The following is a 17,097-nucleotide window of genomic DNA, read 5'->3' as shown; positions in this document are numbered from 1 at the left end:
CTGGAAGAGGTGTGCTATACAGATTCCCAGCACACTAGTGAAGGCCCCTTCCTGACCGTATTTGGATCTTCCCTTAGCTCAAATCCTCCCAAGTATTCAATGTTTCAATATCTTACATTTGCCCTACCTTGAAGCCCGCCTTAAAGTAAGATAATATGAAGAAAATTGAGATGTATACAGTTTCTAAAAGAAAAAGAAGGAACAAAGAGGCCCAGTCAGTCGATAATTTGTCACTGGGCTAAGAACACCCTGGAGAAGGCAGCAACTGACTCAAAAACGAACCCAAAGTACTGTCACCTTAAGTGCTCCAAGAGACTCAATCCAGAGATACTTTATGAACAAAGTCTTTTAAGTCTTTCCAGAGGGCTGGCAGTATCCAACCTTCACTCATCCAAATGAGGCAGCATGTAGTTAGGGAGAACTTGATGTCAGAACGGTGGCAAACCACCTGCTCCTGAGTCTCCTGAGTAGGGAGTGGAGAGAAATCAGTGTGCATGTCTTGGACACATCATACCTCCTCATTCAATGTTAGAAATAGTCTCTCAGTCACTGATGGGCCCACAGCACAGGCTGTGGGAATGCAGGGATCCTGAAGGAACAAATCCATTTTCTAGTCCACGTTGTACAAGAACAAAGGAGCAGCATAGGAAATAGAGGCAGAAGGAGTAAGTGGTTGTGACGAGAAATCTGGCAGGTCAAGGCCAATGGAGATGAGAGGTTTGGCACCTCAGAATGGTTTAATTAAAAAGATGAAGGGGGGCTAAGCCCAACCCCACTGGGGCTGCCCAATTGGAACCTTGGACAAATTTCTGCAATAAACACTTCTGGCCCACATCTACAAGAAATTTAATTAAAATAAATAATATATAAGCAAATAAACAAATAAATGGGGAGGGTAAAAGGAGATGGTGAGGGATGCAAGAAACAAATGATATTTAACTAGTAGAATTGAAAATAGTAGAGAGAAAATGGCTAAAGTCAGATTAGTACAAAGAGAGAGAGGCATGCATGTGCACACAGAGCAGAAACCACAGACACTGGTGCCCTCAGTCTTTGCCTGCGCAGGTGTTCCTCCTTGCAGGAAGACCCACCTAATCCCCAGGCTGAACTGACACCCCTCCTGGGTGACCTCCTCTAATACAGTCCTTCTCAAGCTGCATGCAATTGATTGTTTACTTGTCTGTCTCTCCCTTCTAAGTGTTCGTTCCTTGCAAGTAGAGACCTTGGCTCTTCTTTGTATCAGTGTATAATTCAAAGTTGATTCTCAGTGAAGAAATGTTTGTTAAAACAATAAACCAAGTATTTTTTCCATGAAATGGAACTGTGAAAATAAGTCCAGAAAAGTAAAATATAGAGTGAAGTAGTTTTGGCTAAAGACAAAACAAAAAATAATAAAAATATGGAATTCTTATTAAAAATACAGATTCTTTGTTTTCGTACCAAGAGATTCTGATTCAAACTTTCTATCTCTCCAGTTACATTTCCAGGTTTAGAAAGAAAGACCTTGCCCAGGAAATTCTTGCCATCAAACATTTTCTCAAATTCTGAGAAAACAGTATTTTCAGCTTTCAATTATATATTCAGAAAAACTTTCAATACAGAATAAGAGAAGAATGAGATCAAACAGTATTTGTCTTTGTCTGGCATACTTATATAGTCCACATTTTCTTTATCCATTCATCCACTGGTGAACACTTACGTTGCTTCCGTGTCTTGGCTATTATAAATAACGCTGCAATCAATATGGGGGTGTGTATATCTTTTCAAGTTAGTGTGTTCTTTTTTTTTTAAGATTTTATTTATTTGACAGAGAGAGACACAGTGAGAGAGGGAACACAAGCAGAGGGAGTGGGAGAGGGAGAAGCAGGCTTCCTGCTGAGCAGGGAGCCCAGTGCGGGGCTCGATCCCAGGACCCCGGGATCATGACTAGAGCCGAAGGCAGACGCTTAACGACTGAGCCACCCAGGCACCCCTCAAGTTAGTGTTTTCATTTTCATTTCATTCCATTTTCTTCAGATAAATACCCAGAAGTGGATTACTGGATCATATAGCAATTCTTTTTTAATTTTGGGGGGGAACCTCCATACGGTCTTCTAAAGTGGCTGCACCAGTATACATTCCCACCAACGGTGCACAAGGGTTCCCTTTGCTCCACATCCACACCAACACTTATTTCTTGGTGGTTGCCAGATGTGGGAGGTGGGGTGTGGGCAAAATGGATGAAGGGAAACAAAAGGTCCAGTTATAAAAGTCATGAGGATGTAATATACAGCATGGGAACTAGAGACGATAATACTGTATTGCATGTTTGAAAGTTGCTAAGAGAGTAAACCTTCAAAGTTTTCATCACAAGAGAAAAACTGTGTAACCAAGTATGGTGGCAGTTGTTAACTAGATTTATTGTGGTGGTCATTTCACAATATATACAAAGATTGAATCATTTTGCTGTACGCAAAACAAACTGTCGTAGGTCAGACACAGAGTGCATGAAAGTCCCCCACAGTGGGAAGTGTGTTTCATTTCTTCAAAGAAAAGGTTAATAGTCAACAAAAAATATAATCAAATATGCTTCATAAAGAACTTTTATTCATTTTCTTGGAAACACTGAGGAGCTGCCCTAAAAAGGGTGGAGTTGACAGGTGGAGATGTGTTGGAGAAAAGAAGGGCATAATGAACCAGCAGAAGCATAATAGAGAATGACTCCAGAGGGGAAAGTGTACTATTGGGCTGGAGAGTTTCACTGATGGATTTTATAAAGGACTTTGACAGTTTAAGCCTGAACATAGGTTTAAGGGAAATGGCCAAGTCCACCATACGTGGATGAACAAAGATCTTGATGAAAAGAGGATTATAAAAAACATCGGGAAATGAAAAGTCTCCCTGTTACTGAATCCAATCAGCATTTCCAACTATTGCTGTGTCTTTCATGATATTGTATATAGTGCAGTCACTTAGCAGGTACTCCCAGTATTGGCTAAGAGAGGTATCTCCTCAGAGACAAAAAACATGCAATCCAAAAGAAAGCACCTTTCAGAATGTTTAATCATCATAAGAAAAATAAGGGCACCAAGTAAGACATAAAGGGATGGCAAGGGTGTACCTTGGCTAAATCTGGAAAATCTAGAAATATCTAAATTGGTCTGATGCTGTGAGTAGCTCTTCCAAGAGTAACTTTACATGAATGTTATTTGGCTTGAGGAGGGTTTTCGTTTTGTTTTGTTCTTCTTTTTCTCTTTTTTTGGCATGGGAAATGCTAAGTTTCTTTAAGCTTTTTTTTTTTTTTTTTTTTAGAGAGAGAAAGAGAAATCATGCCTGGGGCGGGCCGGAGAGAAGAGGAGGAGGGGAGGGGGAGAAGAAGAAAAAAAATCTTCAGCAGGCTCCACTCCCAGCACAGAGCCCGACTCCAGGCTCAATCTCACGACCCTGAGATCATGACCTGAGCTGAAATCAAGAGTCAAACACCTAACTGACTGAGCCACCCAGGCGCCCCACCAAATTTCTTTAAAAGACACAAAGTCGATGTTTTCAAGAAAAAAATTAATGGACTGTTGACAGAAAAGGAAATGTCTTGGGTCAGTGGGGAAAATGATACAGTGAAACAGAACAACTCAAACATTGCTGGAGTAAGAATAAATTGGTATAAAATTTTAGAAACAAATCTGACAGTATATACCACACATCCTAAATTTTTTTATAAAAACTTCAACACCCTCAAAACTTTACTTCAGAGAATCTAACCAGGAAAACCTTGCTATTTATCAGTGTCATTAAAATAGCAAGAACATTGAAGAAAAATATCTGAACATGTTTATAGAAAACAATTGGGATTTCAGCACCTGAACATCCTTTCCATCTCGGGGAAATCCCAAGAGGTAAAGAATTCAAGGTCTTGTGACTTAAGGGCACATGCCTACAACACAGTCTCAGTCAATTACACACTCACACCTGGAATTTTGAATATTCAAAGTGTGACACAAAAAACCAGGTGACAGTTGGAAATCAATAATAACTGAGAATGTTTATCCTAGAAATTACTGAATCACACCATTTAAATTCATATGTTCATCTTGTGTCATATGTGAAAATTAGGACATTAATTTTGGAAAGTAATTGGACTTTGAAAATTATACTGAGGATATATGGCACTATGGACTGAATCATTTCCCTCCAACACTCATATGTTGAAGTTCTAACCCCCAGTATGATGGTATTTGTAGATGGGGCCTTAGGGAGGTAAATTTAGACCATTCATGAGAGTGGGGTCTTCATGATGGCATTAGTGCCCTTATAGAAAGAGACACCAGAGGACTCGCTGTCTCTCTGCTGTGTGAGGACACAGCAAGAAGGCAGCTGTCTGCAAGCCAGGAAGAAAGCTCTCATTTGGGAACCAAATCAGCTAGCATTTTGATCTTAGATTTCCAGCCTCCAGAACTGTAAGAAATAAATTCCTATTGCTTAAGCCACTCAGTCTATGGTATTGTGTTACAGCAACCTAAGCCAACTAGTACATATGGGGAAGATTTGGAGAACTCGAAGTACTTTAAACCTTCAACTGCCACCCTTGTGTGATGAAGCTGTCCCTACTGTATGTGAAGGCCCTCTAGTAACCTCATATAAAGAGTTGTTCTGCAAGAAAAAGCCAGTTCTCTTTATCCCTCCCTTCTTGCTACCACTACTTTTATAACTAGTGTCAGATCCCAGCATGTTTTGGGAATACAATCACAAAGTCAAACATTTGTAGAAAAGGATTCTACACCAAAAGAATTTCTGGACTCTACAATTTAAAGTCAGAAAAGTCTGGGGAATATGTGTGGAAAGAATTCTGAAGGTGCTCAAACAAGTATACTCGGCACAAGTATGTTCACCAGAGAGTCTAGATTTGAGATATTAATTCAAGCAGTTACAATCTGTTTTAATTGGTGTTTGGAGGCTTTTCCTGAAACTTAGACATGACAGTGGGCAACACTAAATGAAGCTGAGATGCTAAGTAAAAAAAAATAACTTGGTGTATAAATAGGAATAGATACAAACAGCTCATGAAATAAAATAATGAAATGGATTAATCATGTGCAACTCATCTACCACCAATCCTCTAGGTCCCTCAAGAATGGTCCTAATACCATTCACCAAGGCCTTGAGAAATATGTGGTGAGGAGAGCGCCAGCATCTCTGAAGAGCACTTAAATGGTTCTTGCCTAAGGTCAGGATATTGAGGGAGACATTGCAGCAAAATGGACCCCTTAAATTCTCTGAGGATAGGAGGATTCTGAGATGACAGAGACTCAGGGGCACTGGTGAGCCACCTGACACAAGAGAGGCTACCACAAACCAAAAGGAGGGCCAGGGTGAAAACTGGAGTGGCTGACTTGCATTTTTTCTCTTTGACAGAGATCAACTGACCATGAAGTCTACAGCACCAAAATATATGAGCAGATCACCAAAGTGCTTCTTAAATTTGTATAAATGGTAAGTCTCCAGGCTGGTGAAGAGAGACCTAACCTGAGCCACAAGTGTCAACAATCCCAATACCTCATGGGGGAAGAGCTTCTTAACTAAAGGGGAAGTAGGGTGTCCTTGAGGAGAACTCAATAGAAGCATTCACTGTGAACACTCCCCCTGGCCTTCAAAGGGGACCTGTAGCACTGGGGACTTTTGGTGACATGCTAACGCTAACTTCTGAATCTTAGCTGCCCAGAATACCACTGGAGTTCACCTGTTAGATAGGGGCTTATGTAGGTCTTCCAATAAATACAGATAAATTCTGAATAAATATCACAGTAGTCCTGTTGGAACTCCCAAAATATCATGGGTATAATAACCCAATTAATAATGCAATAACACGGGTTATTTCCCTATATCCTGGGTATACCATTGCCAACTCATCAGCTGACAGAATCCCCTTCCTGGCTCCTTGATTTGTGGAACCAAAGAAGTGGTGCATCTCAAGTCAATAAAACTTGAGAAACATTTTTAAAAGCCTACTTTACTTTCCTGGAATGAAATTCATAAATATAACCAATCTACACACATAGTTTTAAACAGAACAACAGAATGGCCTACCTATAATATGAAGAATAAATAAAAGGAAATTAATTTATAATTATGCAATTGCATGATTACATTAGAAGTCATAATGAATTAGTCAGATGCTTGCCCCATACATAGAAACCCTGTGAATATTACAGCTGCCAATGAAGACCGACATATGTGTGTCGTGTTGGTAACTCAAGGGACAGAAGCAGTACTGCCATTGTTGTGATTTTGAAAAATTGTGTGCAAGCCTTAAAAAGTTCCAAAGAAAGAAAGTAAAATCAACTTTCAATTTATACTCCTGGAAAATTCAAAGAGTATCAAAATTGTCCAAACATAATTAGTATTTTTGTGAAGGATGTAATTAGTTTAGGCTATAGAATACCTGGAGTACCATTTGCAATTCGTGCAAGAGTAGGACAATCCTCTCTTGTGGATGTCTGCCTTGCACATGGCAGGGTGACTAACATTCCTGGCCCTGGTCCACTAAATCTGGTAGCACTGATCAATCACTTCAGCAATCAAAAATGCACCCACAAGTTTTCAAAATGTCCCTCAAGGTGGTACCAAGGTTGAAAACAAGTGTAGAAAGTGCCAGTAGAGAGGCGCCTGGGTGGCTCAGTCGTTAAGCATCTGCCTTCGGCTCAGGTCATGATCCCAGGGTCCTGGGATCGAGCCCCGCATCGGGCTCCCTGCTCCATGGGAAGCCTGCTTCTCCCTCTCCCACTCCCCCTGCTTGTATTCCCTCTCTCACTGTGTCTCTTTCTGTCAAAATAAATAAATAAAAAATCTTAAAAAAAAAAAGAGAGAGAGAGAGAGAAAGAAGAAAGAAAGTGCCAGTAGAGCAGGAAGGGCTACCTGGAAGCTCCTGGCACCCTCCCTCTCTGCCCAAATAGTAAATCTCTGGGATGAGTGTCTTCCTCCAAACTAGAAAAATGCAGATGAGGTGATTCTCACGAGAATATAAGCTACATGATGGCAGGAACCTTTAACTGTTTTGTTTGCTTACCAATCTCAGAGGTTAGAATAGACCTGGCACTCAGGGTGACAGACATTGGGGAGGGTATGTGCTATGGTGAGCGCTGTGAATTGTGTAAGACTGTTGAATCACAGACCGGTACCTCTGAAACAAATAATACATTACATGTATAAAAAAAAAAAGAAGAAGAAGAAGAAGAAGATAGTAGGAAGGGATAAATGAAGGGGGGGAAGTCAGAGGGGAGACGAACCATGAGAGACTATGGACTCTGAGAAACAAACTGAGGGTTCTAGAGGGGAGGGGGGTGGGGGGGATGGGTTGGCCTGGTGATGGGTATTAAAGAGGGCACGTTCTGCATGGAGCTCTGGGTGTTATATGCAAACAATGAATCATGGAACACTACATCAAAAAACTAATGATGTAATGTATGGTGATTAACATAACATAATTTAAAAAAAAGGAAGAAAAAAAAAAGAATAGACCTGGCACTCATTAGGTACTTAATACATATTTGTGGAACAAATACATGGAAAATTCCATTTAACTTTCAGTTTAGCCTGTACAGAAGACATGAGGGTCTTAGAGAATTTAAGGTAGTGACGACATGTTCACTTCATTAGTTGGTTGCTCTACGTGAAGGTGCTGTTCCACATGTGCTGTCCTTCCTGAAGCAAATAAACACAAATTTGGCTATCTAGTACGTAGCTTTTAATTTTTAAAAAGTGTCTTTCTCTCTATATATCACTAAAAGCAGAAAAGTCCAGAGCAGTTTGCTATAATCTGGCAAGGAACACAGTATATTTTTACTATCCATCCCGCCTCAGATTCTTATGAAATCTCTAGCTCCATGCCACAGTTTGGTACAAAACAAACTTTTGAACATCACATCCCTACACCAGACATCATATTTGTCCCCTGTATGGATGATATCTTGACATGATTTGGAAATCAAAGTAGAAGTTATCCTAGAAACCTTGGGAAGATACCTACATATCACAAAGTGGCATATAAATCCCTTAAAAATATAGAAACCTGATTGTTTAAGGAATTTTATGGAGGACAATATCAGAATATTCTCTCCAAGGTTACTATGCTATGCAGGCAGCCTCCTACCACAACAATCGGCACAATGCTTCTTGGGCCTCTTTGTGTATTGGAGGCAATTTTGAAAGATGGTATAGTCAGAAGCGAAAGCCCCACGACCATGATCTTAAGTGCCCTGGAGCAGCATGATCTTGGCTACATCTCATCTCCCTTGATTCTCCAGTCTGCCCATTAGTTCCATAAGTCACCCAAATACCTTTTCAATATAATTCTTTTCTGTTTCCATTAGCCAGAGTTGATTTTTTTTTTCATTTGCATGCAAGAACCCCTCACTGGGTTTGGGTTTATTCAAGAATCCAAATTGGAGAACAGAAAAAATTATAGTTACAATAAGTTCATAAGCATACAGTGAATATCTATATAGTGTTAAGTAAAAACAGCAGGACACAAAATGTTGTTAAATAAGTGCAATAAATATTAAAACTGTGCATAAAACACTGGAAGAAAAAATGTTGAATGGTGTTCTCTGATAATGGGAAAATGGATGCTTTTCCTTTTCCCTCTATTTCCAATTTTCTATAATGAATACCTAATTCATTTATAATAGAAAATGCTTATCTTGTTAAAATCAGGTTAGCAGGAAGATAATAAAATTTGAAAAGACTTCATATATTAGAAACTATTAACGTTTTTGTGTGCTAAGTTAGAATAAAATCCTTTCTAATAAAAAAAAATCTGTTGGGATAAATGAATCAGTGCAGAAAAGTTTTTTAAGCTCATTAAAAGTCACATGCAGCATCCCTCTCTGGAGCTGCATTTATTACTGCCCCTGCATAGTTCATGGGAATCACTAAACAGCACTATGAAAAAGGAGGCCCAAGGGGTACCTTCGGAGGAGAGACTAGAGCCTAGAACCTTGGTGTGTTTGTTTCCCATTGCTGCTGTAACAAAGTATCACAAACTTAGTGCTTAAAACAACACAAATTTATTATCTTGCAGTTCTGAATGAAGGTCAGTAGTCTAAAACAGATGTTGGCCAGGCTGTGCTCATTCTGGAGGCCCTGGGGGAGAATCTCCTTCCTTGTTTTTTTCTAGCTTCTACAGGCTACCTCATTCCTTGGTTCATCACCCATCACTCAGACCTCTGCTTCCATCAACACACCTTCTCTGACTGACCCTCCTGCCTCTCTTTTAAGGACCTTTGTCATTTACATTAGGCCAATCCAGATGATCCAGGATAATCTCCCCATCTCAAAATCCTTGGCTTAATCTTATCTGCAAAGCTCCTTTGGCTATGTAACATGTTCACAGGTTTCAGAAATTAGGATGTGAACATCTTTGGAAGGGAGGGCATGATTCTGTCTACCATTCTTGAGCTTTCAACATCTCAGCTATCAAATAGGACTCATTGACTTTCTGGAATGGGAGAGGGGGTATGAATCAATCTTTTCAGGGCAGTTTTCTTCACTGCATTCCCCAGGGCCTGGGTACTAGTCATGGCATGTTAGGGACTGCTAAATGAACTGAAGTGACCTCCCCCATCCGTCAAACAAGGTGTCATAACATAGCACTTAAAAAAAAAAAATTGTTGATGGGTTTTTTTAAAGTTTGTAATGTTCCTTTAAAATATTCAGGCAGGGGCGCCTGGGTGGCTCAGTCGTTGGGCATCTGCCTTTGGCTCAGGCCATGATCCCGGAGTCCTGGGATCGAGCCCCACATCGGGCTCCCTGCTCGGTGGGAGGCCTGCTTCTCCCTCTCTCACTCCCCCTGCTTGTATTCCCTCCCTCGCTGTCTCTGTCAAATAAACAAATAAAATTAAAAAAAAATAAAATATTCAGGCAGGCTGGAAATTCTTGGGTTTTTTGTTGTGGTTTCTTTCTCTTGGACTAGTCTATTTTCCTCACAATATCCACCAGAAAAGAGTATTACACGTTTATGTGGTGACCCCTCCCAATAAAACATTTTATATCTACCTATGAGAGAAGCAAAAATAGAAGACATGAGTCATAATGCCATTAACCAGACATGTAGGGGGAAAGGAAATAAGAGAAGGAGAAAGTGATAAGGGCACTCTCTTCTGGGACCGCTCTAGCCTAATAGCAGCAACAGTTATATCAGAACGACTGAAGAATCACCTTTTCACAATTATTTCTACAGTATTTTGCCAGTTTAGTTGCACTGAGGAGAAATGTTATATGTCTCATATGTTGTAACAAGTGATTTCAAGAATTACATTTATATAGCACTTCATGCTTAAGAATGCTTTCACATACATTAATGTTATTTACTGTGTACATTATTTAGTGTATTTAATAGAATAAGTGTTCACTTTTAGTAATATCTTTTCTCTACTAACATTTTCGCCTGACATCAGGGTGTTATGATGGTAATCACTGTAACTACCAGCTTCCCTCCCTACCACCAACCCCCCCCCATTAAAGCCCTGATCTGTGGCAATTTCAAATTTCCATATGGGAACACTCCCACCATAGCTGATGACAAGTTACCAGTGCATCCCTGAACAAGGAGTTAGGAAGAGATGTGCACAATCAACTCTTGCAAGTAGATTGAAGTGGGCTCCAGGATATCTCTTCTATTTAGCATTCAAGCTTCCTGCTAATGGACTAGTATCCTAGTAGGCTTAACTAGAGGGAAAATAATTCACCTTTGAGGAAACACCCAAGTGATACTATGAAGCCCAAACCAGCTCTCACAGGATTTGGAGCATGCAGTTGTGCCGTACTCTGCCCCTTGGTGATTCTGTGGCCTCTTCTGGCTTCAGTTGGCCTTAGCCTTCAATGGATAATACTTACTATTCTTCTGTGGAATACAGCCCTCAAGCTACTGAGTTAGCTTGCTTCACCCTCAGAGTATTTAGCTCATGGAGTGCAGGATTAGAAAAGCCCAGTTTTCTTGCCTCAAGTATTTCCCCGTGGGGTAGACTAAAGTCAGTCTTCTCTGGATCTTAGCATGGAATCACACCCTTGGTTCCATCACTCCTTTGTGTTTGTCCAGGGGGCATTTCTTTAGCAAATCACTCCTATGCTAATCCTCATCTCAGGGGTCTGCTGCTGGGGCACCTAACCTAAGACATGTATGGGGATGATCACACCAGGTCTTTGCCTCTAATTTGACCTTGCTTCAACCTTACCCTCTGGATGCTTTTAACTATTCTCCTGACAATTGGTGTATAATTTATCTAGAATTTCTGGTCAATTATGAGAAGTCAATGTAAATACAACACAGAATATTTAGTGGATACTTAGGGGGTGGAATATGGTATCAAATTCTGGGGAAATGTGCATATTAAACTACTTAATTAAAATACCAGAAATATGAGAGTTTCTTACACATATTTTCTGAAGCTTCTAGCTCCAAGCTGCCCCCAACATAAATTAGGACTATTTAATCATATCACCCACTTCCTGATTACACCCAGTCATGTGAGCAGTATTTCAGAAGATGCACAGTGAAAAAGTCATGCCATAACATGGGGGATTCTTTATTAACATAAGCTAACTAGATATTTTCTGGCTGGGGGAAAAAATCTCTGCTCTCAGTGGAAAAGATTTAATTTGTCTTCAGAAACACATCCTGTAACTAAATGGAAAGGTCTGTCGTTCCTGTAAAGATGATGCCAAGTGCACAATCTGTAATGAGAAACCTCCACAATTTACCCGTAACAAAGCAAAGGGAAGGCACAGCTTCTGACTTCTAGAAACTTGCTTTGGCTCCACACACAAAAAAAGAACCCAGAGGAATGCTTATGTTTCCGGACTAAAATATAATAAAAATCCTACTACCAGGAAATTTTAAAAAGAAGTTCTCTGCAATGAGCAGTGAGAATTCCTCTTGGTATAAAAAGCACATGCCTGTTGGTGCATATACCTGGCTGAGGTAATACAAATGAAATTGGGTCCTTATTCCATGTGAAACATAACACTGAAGCAGGATAAAATACACAGTTTGGTGGGAAAATGGGAAGATGCAAAAAGACCCCATTAGAGCCTCATCTGTTAGCATTCCCTTGCCCTCTGGAAGAGAGAAGGTTAAATTCTCAAACAGCTTCTACGGAATACTTACAAATGCAGTCAGAAAATAAAGCAGATGCCGGCAGCAAGGATAAAAATATGAACAAATGGGAACTATTACAGAACTTTATAATCTGCGTCCACATATGAACTATTACTTCAATTACTGAAAAAAGTGCAGTCCAAACAACTTCTCAGGCCATGGATTCTCAGGCACCTTGCAAATCGCTATCCAAAGATAGCACATAGGAAGTTAAATCTTGAGAGATTCTTTTTTATTTTACTGATTTTATCCCACCACCTAATTATAAAATTTTCCAGTTTAAGGGGAAAAAAGGTTTCAAAAGAAAAAAAAATAGACTTTTAAAGTGTTACAGATCGGAAATAGGATAGCAGAGTAAAGAATAAAAATTATTAAAAGAACTTTAATATTATGCTAACTCTGTACACAATGGTGCTGAGGAAAAGAATTGCAGAAGCCTGTGTAGGTCATAAAAATTAATTAGAGACTTATTTACATAAGACATTACCTATCTAGGCAGATATGACAAAGAGATTGTTATGGAGTAGTGTGTGTGTGTGTGTGTGTGTGTGTGTTCACTCATTGTTCACAGAGACAGAAGTCCAGGGATGAAATATATGCACATCACACACATACTGACTTGCAACATGCTATGGTGCATACTTTTTTCACTGTCAAGAAAATGCAGCTTTACTCAAATCAGTGCCATTAAGGTAGGAAGTAGGTTTCTACATCTAGTAAGAAAAAAGGGAGAGAGAAATGAAACGTTTGAAGAGAAGAAAGTATAGTCATATGACAAGACCAATCAGCTTCAGAAGCAATGTGCCTTACCCAAAACAAAATAGATTATTTCTTCTCTTGTACAAACCCTTAAAGGAGCCTTATGACTTGTTTCTCTCAAGCCAATTGTTTATCATCTTCCCCACAGAGGTGTATGGGTGGTAAGTGAATTGCAATTGCTTATTCTTCCCATTCACTGCATCAGTATTGCCCCCAACCTTCACCTTTCAAGTCCTACAGTTGTTCAAGTTAAAAACCCACTTCATAGCTACCACAGTTCTCTCTGGTGGGCATGTGGATAAGTGACAAGAAGGGTGAGAGACATGTAGGGAAAAACTACAAGCCAAATAGGAAAGCCTGGGTGAAACTGCCTCATAAAGACATAATCTTTGACAGGTGACTGAGTTCAGAGCCTCTCCTAACCTGTCTTCCTTTGTGCCACACAACGGCACCTTGAGCGTGGCACTGAGTCTGCGTCCTCTGGCAGACAGAGAGATGTGTGTGGGCAAAACGAGCAGGAGTGTTGGTTTTGAACTGCAGGTGACGGGCTGCTGACAAACTGTAGCCTGACACAAGGCTGCAAAACCCAAAGCGAGGGAACTGATAATGAGACACTGTTTACACCCATAAATGGGCACCACGTAAAGAGACATGAAGGAAAGGTCATTAGGTGGAATGCATGACTGACAGAGCCCAAGGAGGTAAAAGTCACACACCCTGAGAGGCATCTGCTCAAGGCCAGTAGCAGCGTTGAGCTGGAAAGTGGGGATGTCCTATACAGCCTGACTCCTCACAGCTGTGGCCAAAAGGCAGATGGTTTCAGGATTCCCCAGCCCACTGCCACAGGGGACTAACCTTGACACTTGCAGACCTCCAGAGTCCTGTGTAAGGGCTCAGCACCGTTCCTGGGAGTTATTTAATTTTACTGAGAGCCCACAGTGGGTGGGGATTAGCGTTCTGACAATTCTCGGTATTGGGGATTAAGCTGCAGTTGACACTTCCTGACAGGATGTTAGGAACAGGGAACCTGGGTGTGCTCAGGACTCCCAAGAAACTCGGCAGGCCACACAGTTTCAGGAGGCTGGGTAACAGCTAGAGGAAACGCACCAAAGAGGAAAACTGATATGACTCCCAGGTCTGTCTGAGGTTATTTTAACGTAGGTTATGAAAGGAAGAACCCCCACAACCTGAGGCCCTCCTTGAAGACAAACATCTGAGAGGAAGTGTTCACAGTGCAATGCCCAAACACCCGTGGGCATTTGGACTAGAAAAGCAAGCATCCTCTACTTCATGTCACACTGTCTCTACATGCTCTTCCACTTGGGTAAGTCAGTCACTTTGCATCTATGGGGGAATGTCATGTCAAACAGGCCTCCCAACTTTCTCTCTGTGTGTAGATTCTTGATAGACATCAAAGCCAACATGATTATAAACAGCATGACAGCTCTATTAAGACAAAGGAAACAATTTGTAACTGCTTCAAAGTACTGAAAACAACTCAATTTGTCAAATCTGTATTTCAGACAACATTGCAGAAAACAAAACAAAAAAAACATATAATGAGACTATTAGATAATAATATATATGGAATAAAGGCCATATTTTTAAAAGTTCTTTAAAAATCCCTTCTCTAATGCACTCTGAGTCAATTCCATAAAGTTGGCCTGTTACACTTTATTCTTTCAAATACCACTACTCTAATAAAGGCTTCTACTGAAGACCTGCATGGATTGTTAAGAACTGTCACCATAAATATCATCTCATGGTCTTTGATATTTTCTAAAGTAAAAGAGCAATTAGAATGTAACTCTGGTTTGAGTTTAGTTGGATTCCAACCCAATTAGCTTTATAAATTAATAACTCTTTGTATTTTAACAGTAGGTGATGTTGTTTAATTAGTCAGTTTATTGTTTCCAGATTTGGTTCAGAATTTCACATTCTGATGAGTTACAGAGTTTTAATTGAGTGGATGAACATTCATCTAGAAAACTGTGCTCAAACATCTGTGGGAACACTGCAGTAACAGTTACAAAATTACAATATTCTATTTCCAGAACTCATAGTATTTACTTTATGGCAGGAGTTACAAATAAACTGCCTATGGTACTCTTGGCAAACACCTTTTCTTTTCTTTTCCTTTCTTTCTTTCTTCCCCAGGACATGGCCTACCTGCTCTTTCATTCTTCTCCATTCTCATGAGGTCTATGCCACTTACTTGCTTTAACCACCTGGCCCCTGTGGGAGGCACTCATGTCTGCCACTACCTATCCGTATACAGGGCCATGCAATGTTTGTCTGACCTTAGGCTGTATCTTTCTTAGAATTTTCCACATCTCTGCCATAAGATTCTGCACCTGGGTTCTGTAATAACTTTCTCCCCTTTTTTCACCGAGCACATCGGAAATAAAATCAATTCACCAAATATTAGAATATAAAGGGAATTAAGACAAACATCAGCAAATGCTTTAGGGCTAACAGGTATCAAAATGGCCAACACTGCCTATGATTTGGCCTAAAGATTTAAGGATAGAGAGTGTTATCAAAAGGAAAAGGAGAAAAAATGTGACATCCAGGGAAGAAGCGAAAAAATACCTGAGTGAGGAGAAAGACAGAAGCAAACACAAGTAGAGAAAGACACTGTCCTTCTGGTACAAAGACACCTCCAGTGCCAGCTAAAACTCCCTCAGGGACAGCTCAGGGGCTCCAGTGACACCAGCTACCTACCCTGGATTAAAACAACATATTAGAATAAAAACGGATAGGGAGGAGGAGGAAGAGAGACAGGATTTTATCTGCTAGGTAACAATGTTATGCAATCACTTGGAAAATGAGTAGAGATATCCCATTTGTTCCAAACAAATCCATTAAAGAAAAGTAGCTCTCCTGAAATGTGTCTACTTCTCTCAAGGTTTTGCTGGTTTGAGTGCTTAAGTATGCCTACCTAATAGTCAGGAATAGACACTAATCTCATCATCTCCTAAACCATCCACTCTGATGACCAAAAAAAAGCTAGTTTCATTATTTCAGCTTATTCCCAATATTTAATAATAGGAGACATTTTGAGGGCACTAACAGGGTTCCTTGTCAAGAACTCCTTTTACATAAGGCTAAAAACATGCCAAGAGTGACACTTGAAATTGATCATCCTTTTAGCCATTCTGTCAGGCTTCCGAAAATTAATGAGTGGGCTGCAGACAGGAAGTGGCTTACCAGAACATTGCACAAATTTGCTGATCCTGACTTGCTGAAATTCTGCTTACCTATGCAAAGTTAAACACTTCACCTCTCCACAGTATTTACATTCTACCCAAATCTTCTCTTGGGTTTCCTCCATTCAGTGTTGCTCCCTCCTCAGGCAATAACAGTGTAATACAAAAGAGAGCAGGAAAAGTCACTCTCTTCAGCTGATGGAATGATACAATGGATACTTTTCAAACTTAAACTACAAAATCACTGTGCTTATGTAAAAATCAGGATTCCAAATGCTGTATGACATGTATTCAACAATACTGAGTGGATATAATGTTTAGATTGCTCCTTGAGATGGAGTAAGAAACTTACTTGGCTGATGAAATACCTTGATCAGGAAGGTGTTTCTCCCATGGCAAGGTTTAGCTTCTGCAGTCTGTAGGAATGACTTCTGCCATTTTCCGAGTATGAGAAACTCAACTGCAGGAGCTGTGGAAAGACAAAATATCCTCTGTCCTAAAATACTGTAATTTACTGAGTTAAAGGGAAAACATAAGCTCAAAAAAGTTAAGAATAACAGCAAGTGACAGCCATTAATAAGGCATCCTCCAAGTTATGACAACTGAATAATAAACACTCCACACATATTTCTCACTTTCACTTCCCCCTACAAACCCCAGGCCCTGAGGTAAGCGGATTAAGCCACAAAGCTGTAGCATGCAACACTGCCACCTAGTGGGCCTTTGAGGAAACTAACATAGCCCATATTTATGAAGTTTTTTTCTTCCTCCTCTTTATCTAGAAAGCACTTAACAGGGTCCCAGAGTTATTTTCTGAATATACTTACTAAAGTTATATTATAGTCTTTTTTCCTTCTATACTTCAATTACCAAAGTCAAAAAAATTTAAAAACCATTAACACTGCTGTCAAAATCATAGGATTTTGTGTTAAGCACCTGGGCTCTACCACTTAGCTCCGCAAATTTGAGAAGTTACTTACACCTCCTTGTGCCTCAGTTTCT

Source organism: Callorhinus ursinus, unplaced genomic scaffold, assembly GCF_003265705.2.
Source record: "Callorhinus ursinus isolate GAN/ISIS: 27379988/994484 unplaced genomic scaffold, GSC_fseal_2.0 scaffold12, whole genome shotgun sequence".
NCBI classification, from domain to species: Eukaryota; Metazoa; Chordata; class Mammalia; order Carnivora; family Otariidae; genus Callorhinus; species Callorhinus ursinus.
The sequence above is the reverse complement of the archived record's forward strand: the minus strand, read 5'-3'. Positions refer to the sequence as shown.